This window comes from Meles meles, chromosome 2, assembly GCF_922984935.1.
Source record: "Meles meles chromosome 2, mMelMel3.1 paternal haplotype, whole genome shotgun sequence".
NCBI lineage: Eukaryota > Metazoa > Chordata > Mammalia > Carnivora > Mustelidae > Meles > Meles meles.
The window spans coordinates 69,429,260-69,449,491 of record NC_060067.1 but is presented as its reverse complement, the minus strand read 5'-3'; positions in this window follow the sequence as shown (position 1 = coordinate 69,449,491).

Genomic DNA, 20,232 nt, shown 5'->3' with positions numbered 1-20,232 from the left:
CCAGGGAGCCCCGTGCAAGGCTAAACAGGGAAGCAGCGTGGTGTGCAGAGGTGCAGCCGGAGCCAGCGCAGTGGGGCTCCTAGAGGCTGCGGTGCTGAGGGGGAGGGGCAGGAGCTAGGAAGAGGCTGGGCCACAGGGCTGTGGGATGGGAAGCCCGGGAGGGTGTGGATCCCAGCTGGGGGCTGGGCAGGAGGGCAGGTCAAAGGGCTGTTTAGTATGAGAACTGTGACACGGGCTGTGGCAATGGGGCCAGGACAGAGGGGTCCAGGAGGACCCCCAGCTTGTGACCTGAGCACTGGAACAGCCCAGGTGGGCGGGTGGGGCAGGTGGGTGGGGCAGGAGAGCCTGAAGAGCCGAAATGGGCCCCCTGGGCCCCAGGACAGAGACCTGGGGCTGCATCCAGAGGGGGAGAGAAGGGCAGAGTTTCCCACATGGGGCTTGCCAGAGTGCTCAGGGAGGACTTCATGGAGGTCAAGGCCCATGAGGGGAAGGCCTGCGGGGAGGGTATCCAGGCCAAGGACAGAAGAACAGGACGGACAAAGGTGGGTTCGAGGAGAGCCAGATGGCAGTGGGGGGGTGCAGGATGTAAGAGACAAGGCCAAGGCTGTCAGGGCTCCAAAGACCATGGAGATGGTCTGGCCTTGATCCTGTGGGTGACAGGAGTCACTTTGGCTGCCAGGCAGGGTAACTTGTCTTGTTGGTTGTTTAGGGTCCCTTAGGAGTGGGGAGAGGGAGAGGGTAGAGCCAGGGGCAGACCCTGCTGGAGAAATTGGCTGAAAGGAGACGCATACCTCCTCAGCCCTCCCCTTGCTTCCTCTGGCCTTTGCTCACATGCTGCTCCCTGGAGGGCCCTCCTGTCTCCCTCTGATTCCCAGTACCCTATTCCCTTATACAAGTTTTCACCTAATGCATATCAGCAGAATGTTTGGAAAGCTGTTTTCCAAATTTATTGTTTATTATATGTCTTGTCTGCTAATCACACCGAAGTTTGTGAAAAACCTGAGAGTTCAAGCAGTCCTGTCTAAACTGTTCCTGGTCTGTGCCCATGGCTGACCCATGGCAGGTACCGGGTGCACCTTACTAAGTGGGTAGGGGGGTGGATGGGTGGAGGATGGATTGCGGGCAGATGGAGCATGATGGATGGATGGATGGATAGGTGGATAGGTGGATGGATGGGGGAATGGGGGGATCAGGGGATGGGGGATGGATGGTGGGAGATGGATGGGGGATCATGGAGTATGGGGGGGATGGAGGGTGGATGGTAGATGATGGATGGGTGGGGAAATGGGAGCTCAGGGGATGGTGGATGGAGGGATGGTGGATGGAGGGATAGGGCATTTGATGGGGAGAATGGACGAGTATGTGGAGGGGCAGCTGCCTAGGTTCCCTGAGGTCTGAGCAGGTGCTAGTGGTCATCCTTCCTTCCTGTCTAATTGGGAGGCAGGTTTTCCTCAGTGAAGAGGAAGGACAATCACAGCTGACGCCTCTCTAGACACACTATAGCCCAGTCGAGGTAACAGTCAGGTGGGAGTCTCCTAGCTCTGCTGGATTCAAAGCCTTCAACTTTGTCACAACTGCCCTGTCCATAGCTTGGTGGGGAGGCCATGGAACCGGGACCGCAAGTCAGGCCCCCCACACCCCTGCCCAGGCCCTAGTCTGCTCCTCTATGAATCAGACTGTGACCGGGTTGGTAGGATTCCTGGTCACAAACCATGGAAACCAACTCCAGCTAAGGTTAGTGGAGGGCGGTGGCTGGGCTTGGATGGCCCTGGGCTTCTGGTACCCGCCTCAGGGCCCATCTTTTCTGCCAGCTCCACTGCCAATGCCCGTGGGACCAGTGTTGCCCTGTTTTAAGATGACACTTGGTCTTGGGGTCCTGGGAGGGGTTTCAGGGCCGGCCCCCAAGGCTTCCTGGAGTCGCTCTCAGCCAGCACAGGAGAAGAGCTTTCCTAGGGACCTCAGTCCGAGGGTTCTCTGGAGCTGATGTTCGATGCCTTCTTCCGAGATCTGGAACCTGGAATTCAGAGGCAGGCCCCCTCTCCCCCCCACCCCAGGCCAACAGGGTGCGCAGGCTGGGAAGACCACTTCCAGCGTGCACTCTGGGAGGCATTCACGGACTTAATTTGGTGGAGAAAGCCCATTTGGGTTTTTCCCACCCACATACAATTTGGGAACGTAATAACTCATCAGTAATTCATTAAATAATGGGCTCATAAGCTCCCCGACAGCCCCCAGGGGCTCTGCTCTCTGAGCCCTACCAGACCCGAGGAGCCCGGGCCAAGGCAGGCCCCCACCCCCTTGGAGGGCAAGGCCGCCACGAAAGGAGGCAGCCACCGAGTGTGGCAGAATTGAATTCGGCCTCTTTCAGGGAACAAAATCATTGAGCTTGCAGACTAAATCTAACAGCCTAATAGAAATATGCAGGTGGAGGTACAATTAATTTTAATTACTAGACTATACACTGTTGGTTGCACAGCCATGAGTAAAATTAAACTGGCAATCACAATTAGAAAATTGCAACCTCATTGTGCAACAAATTAGTCACAAATTAAAAGTGCGTCTCCCTGCTGCCTTTCCTCATAGCTTTAGGGACATTCCTGCTCCCAGCCTTTGTTTTCCGGCCAGGAGGGGTGGGAGGGGGGACCTGCGGGCTCCTCCAGAAATTATTGGGGTTCCTGGGGCCCGGTGGGTGTCTGGGCTGGGGAGCCAGGCAGGAAAGGGGATGCATTTTCAGATTACCCACCTCGGGGAGGCCTACTTGGCCCCAAGGCCACAAAAGGGCCTGGGTCCTGCCAGAAACGGGGAGACAGTGACAGTCCTGAGGAGGACAACAGAGGACACTCAGGGATGCCCTTGCTGTCCTCCCTGGGCTTGGGGAAGGCCACCCACAGGTGCATAGGTGGCCCCTGCTCTCCCCACGCCCCCCTTTTCCCTGGGCAAGCTCAGCCCTGCTGAGGTGGCCTCCCCCCTGGCCCAGACCCCACTCTCCACTCTCCAGACCCCACTCTCTGGGGCTCTCCAGACAACCCAGGGATAAGCCATTCAACACTGAGTGCCCCTTCACCTGGGTCCTCACTTCTAAGGTCCTCACCTGGGTCTCAGCTCACCTTCACTTCCCTGTCCGCTGTCACACCATCTCAGCCTGGACTCAGACACTGTCCTCCGTTGTGCCCCTTGGATGAAGTCACAGCTTCATCTTACCAGCATTCTCAGAGTTTGGGTTGCCACTGCCCCACCCTCTTGATGGGGCCCATGACTCTCAGCCTCCCAGCCAAGTTGGCCTTGTCCAGTCCTGGCTTTCCCAGCAACCTCCTAGCACACTGCTTTTGTTCATGCTGTTCCCTCCACACAGATGCTGTTCCTGTTGCTCGTGGCTGAGTGGACTTCAGGGATCTTCCTGCCTCCATGTCCCCCAGAGGTGCCTATGGCTGCTGGTCTACCTCTCTCTGTACATTTCGTTGACAGCCCAGCTGGGCCTGCTTTTTCTGTGTCTTTGTGTCCCCACTGCTGAGGCCAGATCCTGAGAGCAGGCTGGCCTGGAGTTTAGAGGGCAGGGAATACAGTGGTCAGAGCAGCACCAGGCTGGGTCCCAGGACTGTGGGAGCCAATGAGGAAGTGTCAATACAGGTGCAAGGCCAAATGCCCTGGGCTGGAAAGGTGGCTGGCTGAGCATGCATGGGGGATGCTGGGTGCTGAGCAGGCACCGGCGGTGGGGGGATGCTGGACAGTGAACAGGCATGGGGGATGCCAGACAGTGGTTGCCGTTGAATGCGTTCACGCAGTGGCGAGGGGAGCCTTGGCCCCGAGGTCTGAGCTGGGGACACGTGGCCCTCTGCCTTTGCACTAGGAAGCTCATTGCTGCTGCATATATGTTGTGGGCACGGCCACGGCCCAGAACTAGGGCATAAATGGGAGGAGAGTGCAGTGGACATCCCCCCTTAAAGCCACGCACCCTGATTGGCTGGGAAACACAGAAGCCCTACCCTTCCTTGAGACACCCTTTCCCCTCCAACCCCACTCCCCACTTCCTCCCACCCTTCCTTGCCAAGTGCAGCCACCAGGACCCAAGGAGCTGGGCTCTGTGCTCTCCAAAATCCCTTGCCCCATTCATTGTCAGTCTATGGGCCTCTCGGCTACAGGGAGCTCCCATCCTCCAAGCTGGGAGACAGCCCCTGCCACGAGAAGGTGTGTGAGGACTTTGCATTGGTCTTTGCCACCTGCCCCCCTCTTCTGATTGCTTCTCCAGGGAAGCGGCAGGTAGTCCTTTACACAATAGTATGAATTCAGATCACTGGACGCCATCCCCTAGCTCTCCCAGGAGAAGGGAACTAGTGCAGCAAGGGGAAGGATGTGCTTCTCCAAGTGTCAGAGACTGAATGAGCACCATGAAGGCAAGGTCATCCCCATCACCCACCTCTGCCATTCCAGGGTTTTCAAGTCTGCAGAGGGAGGCCTCTGACACGCTCAGGCAGCTTGGCGTGTGACCAAAGACGAGCCGGTCCGCTCCACCTCTCCTCAACGTCCAGCGAGTTCTGAGGAGAGAGTGGGCATGGGGTGGGTGGGGCTTAGCCGAACTTCCCATGTTCATGCTCAAGAAACAGGTAGGGAGGCTCAATGTGGGGAGGGCAGGGGGCCAAATGTGTGTGGGGGTGACATGACATGGGGGCGTCATGAGGAGGTGGTACCATGCATTGCATGTTCCCGTGGTGTGGAGACAGCTGAGCTGGGTGCTGTCCCTCTATTCTATCCCATTCTGATGCCCTCCCACCCTAAATACCATCTCCTACGCTCATGGGCCCTTGCTCTGTACCCGGCAACAAAGCCCCCCAGTGAGCCCACACCCCAGGCCTGAAGGGGCCGATACGGGTAGGCAGTGCCCACCACTAAACAGGAGAGGACACGGAGAACCCTAGAGGTGGTGCTGGGACTGGTGCTGACCCCCCTGCTGGCGGGTCCACCCTGAGCCTCTCTGCCCCACACTTCCAGTCTGCGCCTCTCCGTCTGCAGGTGAGGCCCTGGTGCTGGTCCCTGACATGAGATCCCAGCCCCACTTCCGCTCCCTCCTCTGCTTGAAGCATTTGGGCCTGCTGGGGACAAGTGGACAGGAGGAGGCTAACTCATGACCGCTCGCTTGCCTTGTTCTCTCAGAGTCCAGGGCTAGGCACATGCCTTCTTTCTCCCCACCAGCATCTACAGAGGTGACCACTGTCCCATGTGCTAGACAGCAGAGCTGAGTCCACAGACAACAAACAGCAAATCTCCCAAATCTCCTAAGGACTGCGGCCATCCTCACAGGGAGCTGCTAGGACCTCCTGTGTGCGGCAAGTCCAAGGGCCCCAGCAGCTGGGGTCTGTCCTCTCCCAGAGCTGGGCTCCAGGGATACCAGCTCCCAATCTGGAGCTACTGGGGTGGGGGGTCGCTCCTCCAGGAAGGGGGCAGCTCAGAAGTGCCCCGAATGGGGGTCTTCCTGGGGCTGCAAGCTTAGGCCAGCTTCAGACACAGTGACAGCCCACCATGTGGTGACCCGGGGTTGCAGCCGGTCCAACTGGTCAGCAAGTGCTGGTGTCAGCCCCGGGAGGCAAAGGCAGGGTCCTCTCTGACCCGGGGACAAGTTGGAGGCTTTCTTCGACTACCATGTTTTCCCTTGTTAGCGATCTCTTCACCTTCAGAGTTATTTGTGTCACACTCACACGTGTCTTCCCTGGGGGTCCCGACTCTCTGGGTCTTGTTCCCGGATGGACCCAGCCTGGGGGGACCCGCTGACACTGTAACAATGTTTCATCTTCTTGCCATGGATACGGTGTATCTCTCCCTGTGAGGTGCGGCTCTAATTTCTATTTGTATTTTTCAATATAGGGGTCTTGCACATATTTTGCAGATTTATCCCTGTGTATTTTATACATTTATGACATTGCAAATACTGTTTTAAAATTTTAATTGTTTGTTGCTGATATCCAGAAATCGAACTGACTTTTTACAGATCGATCTTGTATCCTGCAACCCTGCTAAACTCTTGGAAGTATCAGCTCCGTTAGCCTTTGTGTGGATTCCATAAGATTTTCTCATACAGTCTAGGAATAAAGTATTACATCTTTCTTTCCAATCTGGGTGCTTTTTTTTTTTTTAAAGATTTTATTTATTTATTTGACAGAGAGAGAGATCACAAGTACGCAGAGAGGCAGGTAGAGAGAGAGGGGGAAGCAGACTCCCCGCTGAGCAGAGAGCCCGATGCGGGGCTCGATCCCAGGAACCTGAGATCATGACCCGAGCCGAAGGCAGAGGCTTAACCCACTGAGCCACCCAGGTGCCCCCAATCTGAGTGCTTGTAAGTTTTGCCTTATTGCACTGCCTAGAATGCCCAGTGCAACATTGAACACGAGGGTTGAGCATGGACACCTGGGACTGTTTCCTAGTCATAGGGGGAAAGGACTCAATCCTCCACCATAATTGTGAGGCCAGATGCAGGTTTTCCAGAAATGCCCTTTTTCACAATGAAGAAGTTCTTTTCTATTTTACTGATGGTTTTTATCAGAAACAATTGTTGAATTTTGTCTAATGATTTTTCTATATCTATTTAAAATGATCATGAGATTTTTCTTTCCTAGTCTGTTAATATATTTTGAAAGTTAAGCCAAACTTGCATTCCTTAGATAAATCACTTGGTAATAATCTTTTTTTAAAAAAGATTTGTTATTGGGGTGCCTGGGTTGCTCAATGGGTTAAGCCTCTGCCTTCAGCTCAGGTCATGGTCTCAGGGTCCTGGGAACAAGCCCCACATTGGGCGTGGGGGGGGTCCCTGCTCAGTGGGGATCCTGCTTCCCCCACTCTCTCTGCCTGCCTCTCTGCCTGCTTGTGATCTTTGTCTGTCAAATAAATAAAATCTTAAAAAATAATAAAATAAGAGATTTATTATTATTATTAATTTATTTGAGAGAGAGGGAGGGAATGAGTGAGAGAGAAAGCACAAGCTGGGTGGGGGAGAGAGGCAGAGAGAGAAGCAGACTCCCTGCTGAACAGGGTACCCAATTCGAGGCTCAAGCCTAGGATCCTGAGTTCATGACCTAAGCCCAACGCTTAATGACTCAGCCACTCAGCCTTCCCTAGTCATAATCTTTTAAAAATGTTGTTGGATTCTATCTGCCAGATATGAAGAATTTTTGCATGTAGGTTCAAAATGGATATTGGTCTGCAGTTATCTTTTCTTTATTTTTTTTAAACTTTATTTATCTATTTGAGAGAGATCACAAGTAGGCAGAGAGGCAGGCAGAGAGAGTGGGGAGGACGCAGGCTCCCTGCTGAGCAGAGAGCCCGATGTGGGGCTCGATCCCAGGACCCTGGGATCATGACCTGAGCTGAAGACAGAGGCTTTAACTCACTGAGCCACCCAGGCGCCCTAATCTTTTCTTTAATCTCATTGCCTGGTTTTGGTGTTAGGGTAATGTTTGGCTCATAGGATGATTTGGAAAGTGTCCATTCTCTTCAGTTTTCTGGAAGAGTTTATGTAGAATTGATACTATCTTTTTCTTTACAACCTATTTGGGCTTGGAGTTTTCTTTTTTTTTCTTTTTTCTTTTTTAAAGATTTTATTTATTTATTTGACAGAGAGAAATCACAAGAGAGGCAGGTAGAGAGAGAGGGGAGAAGCAGGCTTCCTGCTGAGCAGAGAGTCCCATGCGGGGCTCGATCCCAGGACCCTGGGACCATGACCTGAGCTGAAAGCAGAGGCTTTAACCCACTGAGCCACCCAGGCGCCCCTTGGAGTTTTCTTTTTGAGAAGGTTTTTAACTACAAACTTAATCTTTAGTAGCTATAGGACTATGCAGGTTTTCTATTTCTTCTTGAGTGGGTTCTGATAGTTTGTGTCTTGTCCAATTCACAGGCATAAACTGTGTTCAGTATTCCCGTATTATCCCTTCAACTTCTGCATAGTCTGTAGTGATGTCAGCTTTCCCATTGTTGGAATGAGTAACTTATACCTTCTCTTTTTTTCCTGATTGATATGGCTTCTCAGGCTTATTCATCTTCTCACAGAACCAACTTTTGGTTTCTTTGACTTTCTCTATTTTCTTTTTTTTTAAGATTTTATTTATTTATTTGACAGAGAGAGATCACAAGTAGGCAGAGAGAGCCGGAGAAGCAGGCTCCCTGCGGAGCAGATAGCCAGATGCGGGGCTTGATCCCAGGACCCCGAGATCATGACCTGAGCCGAACACAGAGGTTTAACCCACTGAGCCACCCAGGCTCCCCGACTTTCTCTATTTTCTAATTTCTAATTCATCAATTGTCACTCTGATGCTTTTAATTTTCTTTTCTGTTAATTTTTGTGTTAATTTACTTTGTGTTTTATTTGCTCATTTCCTAGTTTTTTGAGGTGGATGTTGAGGCCATTGATTTAAGATCTTCATTTTTCGTTTTTTGTTTTTTCCAATATAGATGCTTAGTGCTATCAGCGTCCCACCCAGTACCATTCTGCATTATCTGCATCTTGGATTTTTTTGATATGTTGTATTTTCATTTTCATTCAATTCAAAATACTCTCTCACTTCCCTTTTGATTTCTTCTTTGACCTACAGATTATTTAGAGGTGTGTTTTAGCTTCTAAATACTTAGGGATTTTCCAGCTACTTTTCCATCCCTGATTTCTAGTTTAATGTGGTCAGGGAACATACTTTGTATCACTTAAATACTTTCAGATTCACTGATACCAGTTTTCTGGCCCAATATATGCACTTTTTGGCTAGGTGTTCCTTGTGCACTTGAGAATATGAAATATGCCTTTCTGGGCAGAGTTCTATGCATCGGTTAGGTTGGCTTGGTTGATGGTCTTCGACAGTCTTGCTGATATCTTCTCTACTTATCCTATCAGCATCAAGAGAGGGGTGTTAAAATCTCCAATTATAACTGTGGATTTATGTGTGCTTCCTTGTGATTTCTCAGTTTTTTCTTCCTGTATTTTGAAGTTCTGTCGTTAGGTACATAAACATCTAGAATTTTTGTGTCCTCTTTTCTCCTTTTCAAGTAGGTTCCATGCCCTATGTGAAGCCCAACACAGGGCTTGAATTCAGAACCCTGAGATCAAGACCTGAGCTGAGATCAGGAGTCAGACATTTCACTGACTGAATCACCCAAGTGCCCTTCAAAATTGTTATGTCCTCTTGATGAATTAACCCTCTGTGATCATGAAATGGTCCTCTTTATTCCTGGTAACACTTTGGCCCTGAAATCAATTTTGATGTAGTATGGACTCTCCAGCTTTCTCCTAGTGTGTGTTAGCATAATTTATCTTTTCCTTATCCTTTCACTTTACATCTATTTTCTTTTTATATTTACAGTTGGCTTCTTGCAGGTTAGCAAGACGGTCTTGATGCTTTCACCCAACCAGCAGCTTCTGCCTTTTGATGGCATATCTGGGCAGCTGCATGGTCTGTAACACTAATATGTGGTGTATATATCTGTCATCGTTTTTTCTGTCATTTGTCCCATCTGTCCTTTGTCCCCATTTCCCTCTTTTTCTGTGTTCTTTTGGATTGAGTATTTCTTATGACTTTATGTGTTTTGTTGGCTTATGAGCTATAATTTTTTGGTTTGTTATTCCAAGGACTGCTTTTTGGTTTATAGCTTGCATCTTTAATTTGTCTCTGTCTGCCCCTTGTGGTGCAGCGCGACTGGGAGGGTGGTGTGGACCTTACCCAGAACCCTCCCCTATCATCTTCTTTCCTGGTCTCTGTGCTGCTGTTGTCATACATTTTACTTCTACACATGTTATAAATGTCACAACACATTATGTTTTATTTTTTTTAGCTCCAGACAATTACCACAGTTACCTTTTGTGGCGCTCTTCATTCTTTTGTGTAGATACAGGTTTCCATCTGGCATCATTTTCCTTCTGCTTGAAGAATGTCCTTTAACATTCTGTATCGTATAGTTCTCCTAGTGATGAATTCTTTCAGCTTTTTTTAATGCCTAAAAAAAGTCTTTATTCTGCCTTTGTGTTTGAAAGATTTTTTCATCGTGTGAAGAATTCTAGGTTGGCAGTTGTATCTCTCTTCCTTCGCAGATGCTTTATCATCTCCTGGCTCACACTTTTTCCAGTAAGAAATCTGCTGTCACCCTGTCTCTGTGTCTTTGCTCATAATGTGCCTTCTTCCTCTGGCTACTTGGAAGACTTTCTGTTATCACCAGTTTTAATGAATTGTGCTTGGGGTTTGGTGAGCTTCTTGGACCTGTGGGTTTATAGTTTTCATCAAAACTGGAAGTTTCAGTCACTGTTGAAATATTCTTCCTGTCTTCGCCTCCGCATTTGAGAACTCTGGTTCTGCATATTAGCCCGATGCTGCACTGCTCTCCTGCACCTCCCGCTCCTGCCTTGGCCTGGAAGCTTCCCAAGGCAACAACACAGGGAGATCCTGGGCTCAGCTCCTTTGTGCTCTGGGTCTCCATTGTCACTGCCTGCATTTGCCTGATGTCCAATGTATTCAAAGGCATGAAGCCACATATCTTTTCTAAGTTTCTAGTTGTTTCGGGTGGGAGAGTAAACCCAGGTCTTACTCGGTCTTGCTCATAAATGGAGCTCCCTCTTTGTAAATCTACTGTCAGGCTTTCTTGCTCTCATTAGGGTCACCAGAGGCTCCCACGTGTTTAATCAGGTGGACCCTGCCCCCAATTCCTCACTCCTCCCAGGGACACTTTCCTCCTGTGCCTTCCAGATGACTCTCACCCTGGCTTCTCTTCTGTCTCTCCTGTCATTTCTTCTCCATCCCCTCTGCTGCCTCTCCTCCCTTCTGACACCTTAATGATGGCGTGCCCAGGGCTCAGGCTGAACCCCATCTCTCTTCTCTGACACCATCTGGCTGAGTCACATGCCCATCTGTCCACAGCGACACCCACGTTCTACCTCCAGACCAGAACTCTCTCCTAGCTGGACATTCATAACTCCGACCACTACTCAACATCTCTGCTTGGACAGACATCAGCCTCGACGTGTCCAATGCCAGCCCCTTTTTGCCCCTATCTCAAGTGAGGGCAGCTGCTCAGGTCAAAACCTTGACTCATCTCTGACTCCCTTCTTTCACTCGCCCACCAGACAGCCCCCTAACAAGTCCCATTGGTTCTACTAAGTCTTACCTTCCTGCCCCTCCCAGGCCAGGCAGGCCCCCATCATCTCTCAGCTAGGTCACTGATGTGGTTTCCAACTCCCATCCCTGTGCACCTGGAACCCTGCAGTCTCTTCTCCATGTGCAGCTGGGTGTGTCATTTAAAACCACACATGGTGTCCTCTCTTTCCTCTCTCAAGCCTTGTCATACCTTCTTTTCCTGCAGTGAGTTAAAGCCTGACTCCAGATCCTTTGTGTGCTGCTCCCTGTGCTTGGCCTCACCCCTTCCACCCCTGCCACCACTCTAGCCTCCTTGCTGTCAGAGTGGGTCAGGTGGGTTTGACCTCAGTCCCTTGCAGTGGCTCTTCCCTCTGCTGGGGATACTGTTCCCTCCCTCTCCTCCTCCTTCACTATCACTCACCCTGACCACCCTGTTGAAAGCAGCAAGTGCACCTCACGCCCTCCGCCAGACTTTAGCTCCCACAGCAGCTCAAGATCACTGACTTAGCCAGTTGTGGGCTCTGCTCTGGGACGCCAGCCTGAGGAGAGGGATCCTCATCTCGGCTTCCCTGCCGTGTCCTCTGTGCCCAGTACAGAGCCTGGCATGCAGTCGGTGCTCAGTGAATGTTCGCTGGGTGCTAAGGAGGCAAAGGGGAGGCAGAGCTGAGTGTCCAAGCACCAGTCTGAGCGACCTCAGCCTCTTCTAAGTCTGCTCTTGTGAGGTGGGCGAGACCAGCCAGAATCGGGTTTGTGATTAAAGTTCTAAACCAGGCTTTTAATAGCCAAATGTGACCAGAAATCTGCTCAAGAGTCATTAAGGGACAGACCATTGTTTGGAAGTGACCAGGAGAAAAGCAGAGTTGTCCTATGTCCCTCCCCCCAACAAACACTCTCCTCTGCCATGCTGGCCTCGGGGCTGCAGCAGCTCGAACAGCAAACACAGGGACCCCACATCACTGCTTTCCACCTCAGACTCTGCCGTGGACTCCCAGCTCCTGCCTGGCCAGGGCGTGGGGGAGCCCCCAGGAAAGAAGGTTCCCAAGGTGGGTGGGCTCTGTGGCATGGGAGGACCCCAGCTCCCCTGCTCTCCGTGGGGCCTTGGCCAGAGCTGGTGGTCATCTGTGGCTCTCACAGTGAGGGCAGCACAGTGACAGCCGAGGCCAGGCCTCCGGGCAGCGCGGGGGGCTCAGCTGTGGAGGCTGGAGAACCAGGTCAAGTTGGCTGTGTCCCAGGAGCTTGGGATCCTTGGGCTCCCCTGTCTGTGGGGAGCTGAAGGCACAAGCCAGGCTCCTCCGTGGGCAGAGGGCTGGGCAGCCTCCTCAGAAAGCCTCTGGTGACAGGAGGAAGGTGCTCTATAAAGGTTAAATGAAAGATGGGCTGCGGCCCCACTGACACTTCATCTCCATTTTGTCAGAGCGTGTTTGCAGATACGCACGGAGAAACACGGCAGAAAGTAACCTTCAGCACGTGTGTCCAAGCAGCCCCATTTCCATCATGAACTTCTGCCTCTCACCGCCCCCGGATGGAACCCCAGGAGCTGAAGGGGGCTGGCTGCCTAGTGCCCATCTCTCCTCCTGTGGCCCCGCTGGGCATTCCTGGGCACCCCAACCCCCCCATCCCAGCAGCCATGGGTCCCCGGGGCCATAGCCATCCATTCAGACAGGGTCCAGGGACTTCCTCTCTGGAACCCTCCATGGGGGGTTGCCACTCCCTGCCTCCACCCCAGGCACTGGCAGGAAGGGGCTGGACACCAGCATTCTGGGGGCCCTGGACCCTGCTGGGGTGTGGTCTCTGCACTGACTCCTGGAGCAAGGTGCCAGCCGTCTCCTCACCGGGGAACAGGGCGGACCTGCTCTGCTCACCTGGGAAGTGAGCACACTCCTGACTCCCAGCACTCAGCGACGCCGATGGACTTGGGCAAGGGGACTCATGCCTGCCACGGATGGGCGTGCGCCTGCAGCCTGTGTGGTACAAGGGCTCTGCAGGACAGGAAGGGGCCACCCATGCATGGTGGAGGCAGGAGCTCCCACTCTCTGCAAGCCCACGCTGAAGCTGGGAGGATCTTGGAGCTGCAGGGCTTCTCCGAGGGCCAAGACTGTGGAGCCTCTGACACCCAGCCCCAGCCAGGACCTCTCCCAGGAACCCCAGAGCCTGAGGAGGGGTCGCCAACAGGACCAGTGTTGGAGGCTGCCCTAGCCCAGGCAGGCTGCAGCCTTATGGGTCTCAGTTTCCCGGGCCCATGAAATGGGTCCATCCCACAAACTATCGTTGTGGGCAGATCACAAGGCGATAGAGATTCTTGACGGCTGAACCCCAGCCTCTCCCGGCCAGGTCCATTGTCCAAGAGGGCTGCTCCTGCCACCCCCTCCCCACCTCCTGCCCCCGCCTGGCTGTGGCAGGCTCTTCCAAAGCCGGGGGCTCCTGCCCGGGCTCAGGGCTGGCCGGTGAGGGGTTGGGGGGGGGGCTCGTGGCGGGCCCACATGCCTGCCCACGGAGCACTCCCTCCCCCTCCCAGGAGCCCGGCCCCCTCCGCGGCACACACACAACTATTTAATTTTGCTCTGGCAAGGAATAATAGAGTCCTGTGTATCTATTACAGATGCGGGAGATTGGGCCACCACTGGCTGCGCGGCACATTCAGAGCCCTAACAAAGCTGGCGACAATCGACCGGGCCTGCCATTATCCATTCAGTGGGTGTAATAAATGAGCCGGGTCCAGCCTGCCATATACCACCCGGCCCAGATAACGGCTGAAAGGAGAAAATTAAATTTTGCTTTTGTTGAAACATTATGATTTATGTATTTGTAATATAGGCTGTGGTGGGCAATTGGGAGAAAAAAAAAGATTGCTGAGTATCGTTCAGGGATACTGATGGTCCCGCCGGCCACTCAGAGAGCCGGTCGGGCTCACTCCTCTCCGCGGGAAGGAATAATAAGAAGCCGCCGCCGCCCATTAACGTGTTCCTCCGCGGGAGGGGGAGGGCCCAGGGCACCGCAGGGGGAGGCCTGGGACCCATGCTCCGAACGGGGGTGGGCAGGGCCCCAAGTGCTGTTGGCTCGGACCCCAGACCGGGCGCCCGGATCAACCGTGCCCTCTCTGGACCTGTAAAAATAATTGACTTGTCCTGCCTGGCCCTGGAGAGACGGACGCGTGAGCACATCCCTGTAATTTATAATCTCGCAGCTCTGTCCCTTAATGCAGCAATCAGAACAGGGCTTATCATGTTGTAGAAGGTAATGAACTTACTCACTCCCGGTGCGCGGGCTCCTAAGCTGGGGTCTGCACGGCGTGGCTCCCAGCAGAGGGCCCATGGCAGCTGTGGGGAATCCGGCTGGGGGCTCCCCTGACAACCCCCACCAGGGAGCTTGGGCCCCCCCTCCATGGCCACGGCAAGTCCCTGTCCAGTCCCATAGAGAGAGCCAGGGGCATGCTGCCAGGTGGGATCCTCAGGGGAGGTGTGGTGGCATCTGTCCCAAGTCTTCCCAGTGGAGCCGTCACGGTTGCTGGCCTGGCGGACACCCTCCTCATTGACCAGGATGGCTGGGCCCCGGGTCGGCATTACCCAGGCTTTCTTTCTAGTCCAGAGTCCCCGCTGGTCCCAGGGAACTCGACCCTGTGATTCACCTGAGCTAGGGTCTCCCCCACAGACAGGAAACTGGTACTCACGAGGCTGACCTGTGGTCACTAGTGGTGAGCAGCCATGGGGCTTGAGGCCTGCTGTCCACCTACCGCACCAAACCCCTCTTCTCGACGTCTGGCCATGGGGCAGTGGCCTCCCATGACCCCTGATGGCTTGTGGGGCAGCCTCTCCTTCCTTTGGCAGGTGTGTGGCCTGAGGCATGCCGGGCATGGGGTGTTCAGCCATGTTGCCATGGGGGGAAGATCTCTTCCGTTGGCCTCCCAGCCTCGTTCCTGCCCTTGTCAGGTGATAGTGCCCATCCCAGCCACCCTTTGCTCCCAGGCTCCACCAGGACCAAAAGTGACTTCCCTCTGTCCCCTGCTGGACTTATCTGCTCCAGCAGCCTGAGTGTGAGCTGGATCTCATCCCCTCGGCCCTCCCTGAGCCAATCACAGCCCTGGCCCTCCCACAGAAAGGCCTCTGAAATCCCCAGGAAGGGCAAGAGAAACTGCTCCTTTTGGGAGACCTTTTGAGCAGCTGGATCAAACCTTGCCTGAAACAGATATCCTTGCTCCACTTGCCTGTTGGAGGCAGAGTTCTCCCTGCTGCTTTGTGAGTTGGGGTTGCTATCACTGGCACCATGAGTGTGACAGGAAACTTGCTGGCCCTTACTCTCTTCCTGGGACACAAGCTTCTTAGTTTAAGGGCCTGCCATCACTCGTAGGAGAAGGAATGTAACTGGCCCAGCCTGGGCCTGGCCCGTTGACCTTGGCCTGGCCAAGGGTCCCTGTTGGGACCCTTGGTAGGCTAAGGTCCCTGTTGAGTCAAGGGCTGAACCCACTTCTTCCTTTTATTCTGTCAACCTCCCTCTCCAACCTCATCCCGAGTCACAGGTGTCCTGCCCCGTCACAGGCCCCTGTGGCCCATGAGCACATGCCCACCCACTCCTACATGCCGGCCACTGCCTTATCAGGAGCTGGGGGGCCCTGTGCGTGGCAGCAGAGGTAGCGGCCAGCAGACCTTGCTTTGGGGCCGACCTGTTTGTTCTGTCCAGCACAGTCTGGGAGCGCGACACACTTGGGGATGGGCCTGAGCTGCTCTTTTCTGGCTGGGTGAGAATGGGTGTGTGCCTGTGTGTGTACAGACATGGGCACATGTGTGTGCTGAGTGTGTGAGTGTGCATGGCCATGTGTGCACAGACACGGGTGCACGTGTGTCATGAGTGTGTGTGTGGGTTGCCTGTGTGTGCATAGACACAGGCACACATGTGTGGTGAATGTGTAAGTGTGTGTGGTGTGTGGCTGTGTGTGTGCAGACACGGGTGCACATGTGTGGTGAGTGTGTGAGTGTGTGAGGGGGTTGCCCATGTGTGTATATTAAGGCACCAAGGCTGCGGACTTTTCCCCCCAGCACACACCTGGTTTCCCGCCCGCTCCCCTCCCGTGCTCAGAGTGGGGTGGGTTCTTCAGGAGGTGGGTTGTTTGGGTTTTGCAGGAGCCTTGGGAAAGGGTGGCTCAGTCCCTCCTTCCCCTGGCTCGGTTCCCTTGGGAGCTGACCTACCCACGGATGCAAACCATGGCCAGGTCCTCCCGAGGGGCCCTGTGGGCAGGTGGGGTAGTGGGAAGAGACTGGAGTTGGCCCTACGGCTAGCCCGATGACCCTTCTCTGCACTCCTAGCTAAGGTGAGGTCACCACTGTGAGGAGGGCACCAGGCAGGAACTCCAGGGTCTCCCCAGCCAGCCTCCTGGCCAGGGGCTAACAGGCCAGCCTCCACTGAGCCTTCTGAGCACTAGCTTGCTTTTTGTTCCTGCAGACAGACAAGGCCCCCTCTGCTGGTCCAAGGAGGAGACCCACGCATGGGCCCTGCCCTCCAGGGACCGAGGGTGGGGTGGGGGTGTGTGGGGCGGACCTGCAGGCCCATCCCCCACCCCTCGTGGGATCCTGCCTTCCCCCAGGACTCCCTCTGGAGCCCCCTCCCCCAGTTTCACCTGCTGCTGCTGTTGGAGGCACGGCCTGGTGATTTTGAGGTCCTGTTTTACCTCTTGGGAGAAGAGACATATGAATAACAACTCTGAGAAGATTGAGATGCTGAGCATTTCTGAGGAGTGGGAGAGATGGGGGTTTTCAGGTTTTGGGTTATTGTGGGCAGGGGTGGGGGCAAGGTTGCGCATGGGGGGCTGATAGAGCTGGCTAAGGGAGGCCTGGCAACAGACAAATGTTGTTCTCCCCTCCCCCACTTGGGGCTTCTGTGTTTCAAGGTCACACCGTGAGAAGAGGCTCAGCACCAGAGTCTTCGTGTGGGTGCTGGGTCAGGGCAGAAAGCACCCCAGCTGGCCTGTTTGTGTGTGTCCCAGGGCTGAGAGTGACATTGTGTTTACCTGCCTGGGTCCTCTGCCGAGGGCAGGTGCAGGGTTGGGACGGTGCTCAGGTGGGGCACGCAGGCCATCGTCAGCCACCTGCCGGCTCCAGCCTGTACACCCACCATGTGGGCCACACCACAGCGGCCGGGGGTGGTGCCCTCACCCACAGCCACCCTCCCCTTCCCCACTGGAGGCACACACACCTGGCCAGCTGACTGGAGCAGCCACCAGCCCTGTGTTGAGTAACTGTTGTGCTTACTGGGCTGCCCTGCCATCCCGCCAAACATCCCTCGTGAGGAAGCCACTGCAGAAAGACCTGGCCCGATCTGCAAGGAGACCCGCCGGCAGGTTTAGGATTTCTCCTCTGTGGGCAGCTGCATCCTGCATGGGTCCAGAGGCAGCTGAGGCCTAGTGACTGCTGTCAGCGTGCGCTGCTGGAGGGGCCCGTGGACCCCAGACCCACCTGCTCCTGCCTGCTCCCCACAGTGAGCAGAGAGCCTGCAGTCATGACAAGGACTTGGACAGTTTTCATATTTTTCATATTCTCTTGCTTTTTTGTAGATTGTAGGACACATGGGCTTTGGGGTCAAGCCTGAGCTGAAAGGGTAGAAGACACCAGAAGTTCAGTGAGTGGGAAGAAGGAAGGGGACCCCATGTACTGCCCCAGGTCATGGCTTGTCTGTGACACCACTTTTGATCCAAGAAGGCCCACATGTTTTCTAGGGAGCAGCAGAAGGGTGAGGAGCAAGGTCTCAGGGCTGTAACAACCACAGAAGGACAGAGTACTCCCCACCACACAGTGGCTGCGGACATTACTCCTCCATGCTCACTCACTTGTTCCCTCAGTCCACTCTGGACTTCACTCTTCTTTGAAGGCAGGAAGAGTGTCCTGTCCCCATACCATTCCCTAGAAGGGAGGAAGGATGAGACAGGATGATGGATGAAGAGAGGATGGATGGGTGGTAGTGAGGAAGGATGGAAGGAAGAGTGAATGAATAGATAGAGGGATGGGGGATGGATGGATGGATGGATGGATAGGTAGATGGGTAGAGAGAGGGATAGAAGGGTGGATGGGTAGATAGGAAATGGATGGGTGGATGGGGAATGAATGGATGGATACAGATGATGGATAGATGGATAAAAGATGAGGGATTGTGGATGGATGAAGGGTAGTGGATGGATGGTGGATGGATGATAGAGGATAGAAGATGGATGGATGGATGAGTGTTGAGGGATGGTGGATGGATGGATGAGGGTTGGATGGATGGACGGATGAGGGGATGGGAGATAGGGGATGAATGAGGGACAGATGGGATGGATGGATGGATGAGGGATGGATAGATATATGGATGGAGGGTGGATAGATGGGGGATGGATGGATGATGGATGGATGAAAGATGGTGGATGGGGATGGATAGATGGGGAATGGATGGATGGGGGATGGATGGATGGATGGGAGATGAATGATGGGGAATGGATGGAGGGGGGATGGATGGAGGGGGGATGGATAGCCCCTGGATGAATGTGTAGATACATTTAAGCAGCTGAACATAGCTGCACACAAACAAACAAGTATACTGACCACTCTGTGAGTCTATGACCGTAGCCTCAAGGGGTACTGGGCACTGCCTAGCTAACCTACTTCATTTTTCTTTCTCACTCACAAAGCCTGCTTTCAGGAACACTTTACCCCATTCTCTTCTCTCTTTAAATTGCCAACATCCAACATGCTTCCCTCCTCAACCTCAGCTGCTGTCCTTACTTCGTTCACTGGAAAACCAGGATAATCTAAAACAGAAGTTCCCCCATCTTACCAGCACCATGTCTACAACCACCTGCATACCCACTTCCACCTGGACATAGGTGGCCTCCCTGTGTTCCTAGGGAAGGTTGGCACTAGCTCCTGGGCATCAGACTCCATACCGATAGGTCAACGGACTGACAGAAGAAACAGATGCATGAATAGGTTGACGGATTGATGAATGGCCAGTGGATGGATATACAGATAGATGGAGATGGATGGGGCCTGGTGGGTGGAGGGGTGGACAGATGGGTGCATGAGAGTGTTGAGGGGCTAATGAATGAATGGATAGATAAATTTGTGCTTGAATGGATGAATGGAGGAGGGATGACTGGTGGATAAGGGAGGCAGGACGATGAATGGGCAGGCAGGTAAATGGAAGGCTAGATGCCCCTGTCTGGCACTGGTGGGGTTGTCCCTGCTTCCCCAGCTTGGGATTTGGGCTCTCACAACTTGGGTCAGGTCCTCCTCCATTCCACCCTGCTGCTGGCCGACCTCCTGACCACACCTGCCTCTCGCAGCCCAGACCAGGCAGAGGCCGCCCCCTGAAAGAGGGTGTGGGTCCCTGGCTCTCACGAGCTTCAGTCTAGGCTGAGTACATGCGGAGGAGAGGGTGAACATGGGCGTGCTACGTGCGTCCGTTCATGCGGTGCCCTGGGGGATGAGGCAGACCAGGAAGGTGGGGACACAGCCCCAGGATCCCCTGCGCTGGCTGTGCACGCATGTTGCTTGGCAGTCATTCTCTGAGGCCTCTCTCCCCACCCTGCGCACAAACGGTCCTCCTGCAGCTCTTCAGAGATGGGGGATCTGCTCCCTCGCAGCGCGTCTCCCTCCTGTCTGTCTCACTCTTCGTTTCTCTGGTGAGGTTCCCACAAGTCCAGGACTCTCTGGGAGGGTGGGGAGGAGCAAACCGGTACTGAGCCCCTAGTGTGTGTAGGTCTCTGGGTCACAGAGGGGCCCCATCCTGGGAGAGGGAGAGTCAGTGCCCTGCCTGGCTCCCGCTGCTACGGCGAGGACCCTGTGGCGCGGGGAGTGTGGAGGCTGGGGGCTGCGTGTCACCTGGGCGGGAGGAGATGGCCTGTCAAGGGTGACTGCATGGCAGCCGGCAATTATGTGAGCTGTGGGCGCCTCCTCTCAGGTCGCTCCAGGCCCAGACTCCGTGGCCGAGGGTGCGGGCGCCGCTGCTGACATTTGTGTGGCTACGGCCGGTAATTGAGGTCCTGGCCCCCGAACAACGGGCGTGTCCCTGCCACTGTGGCAGTCCTGGCCCACAGTGTGCCATGGGCTCCAGAGTCCCTCCCTGTCTCGGGGACCCCAGTTCTGCCCCAGCTAAGACTGATTGGGACACTGAGGCCCAG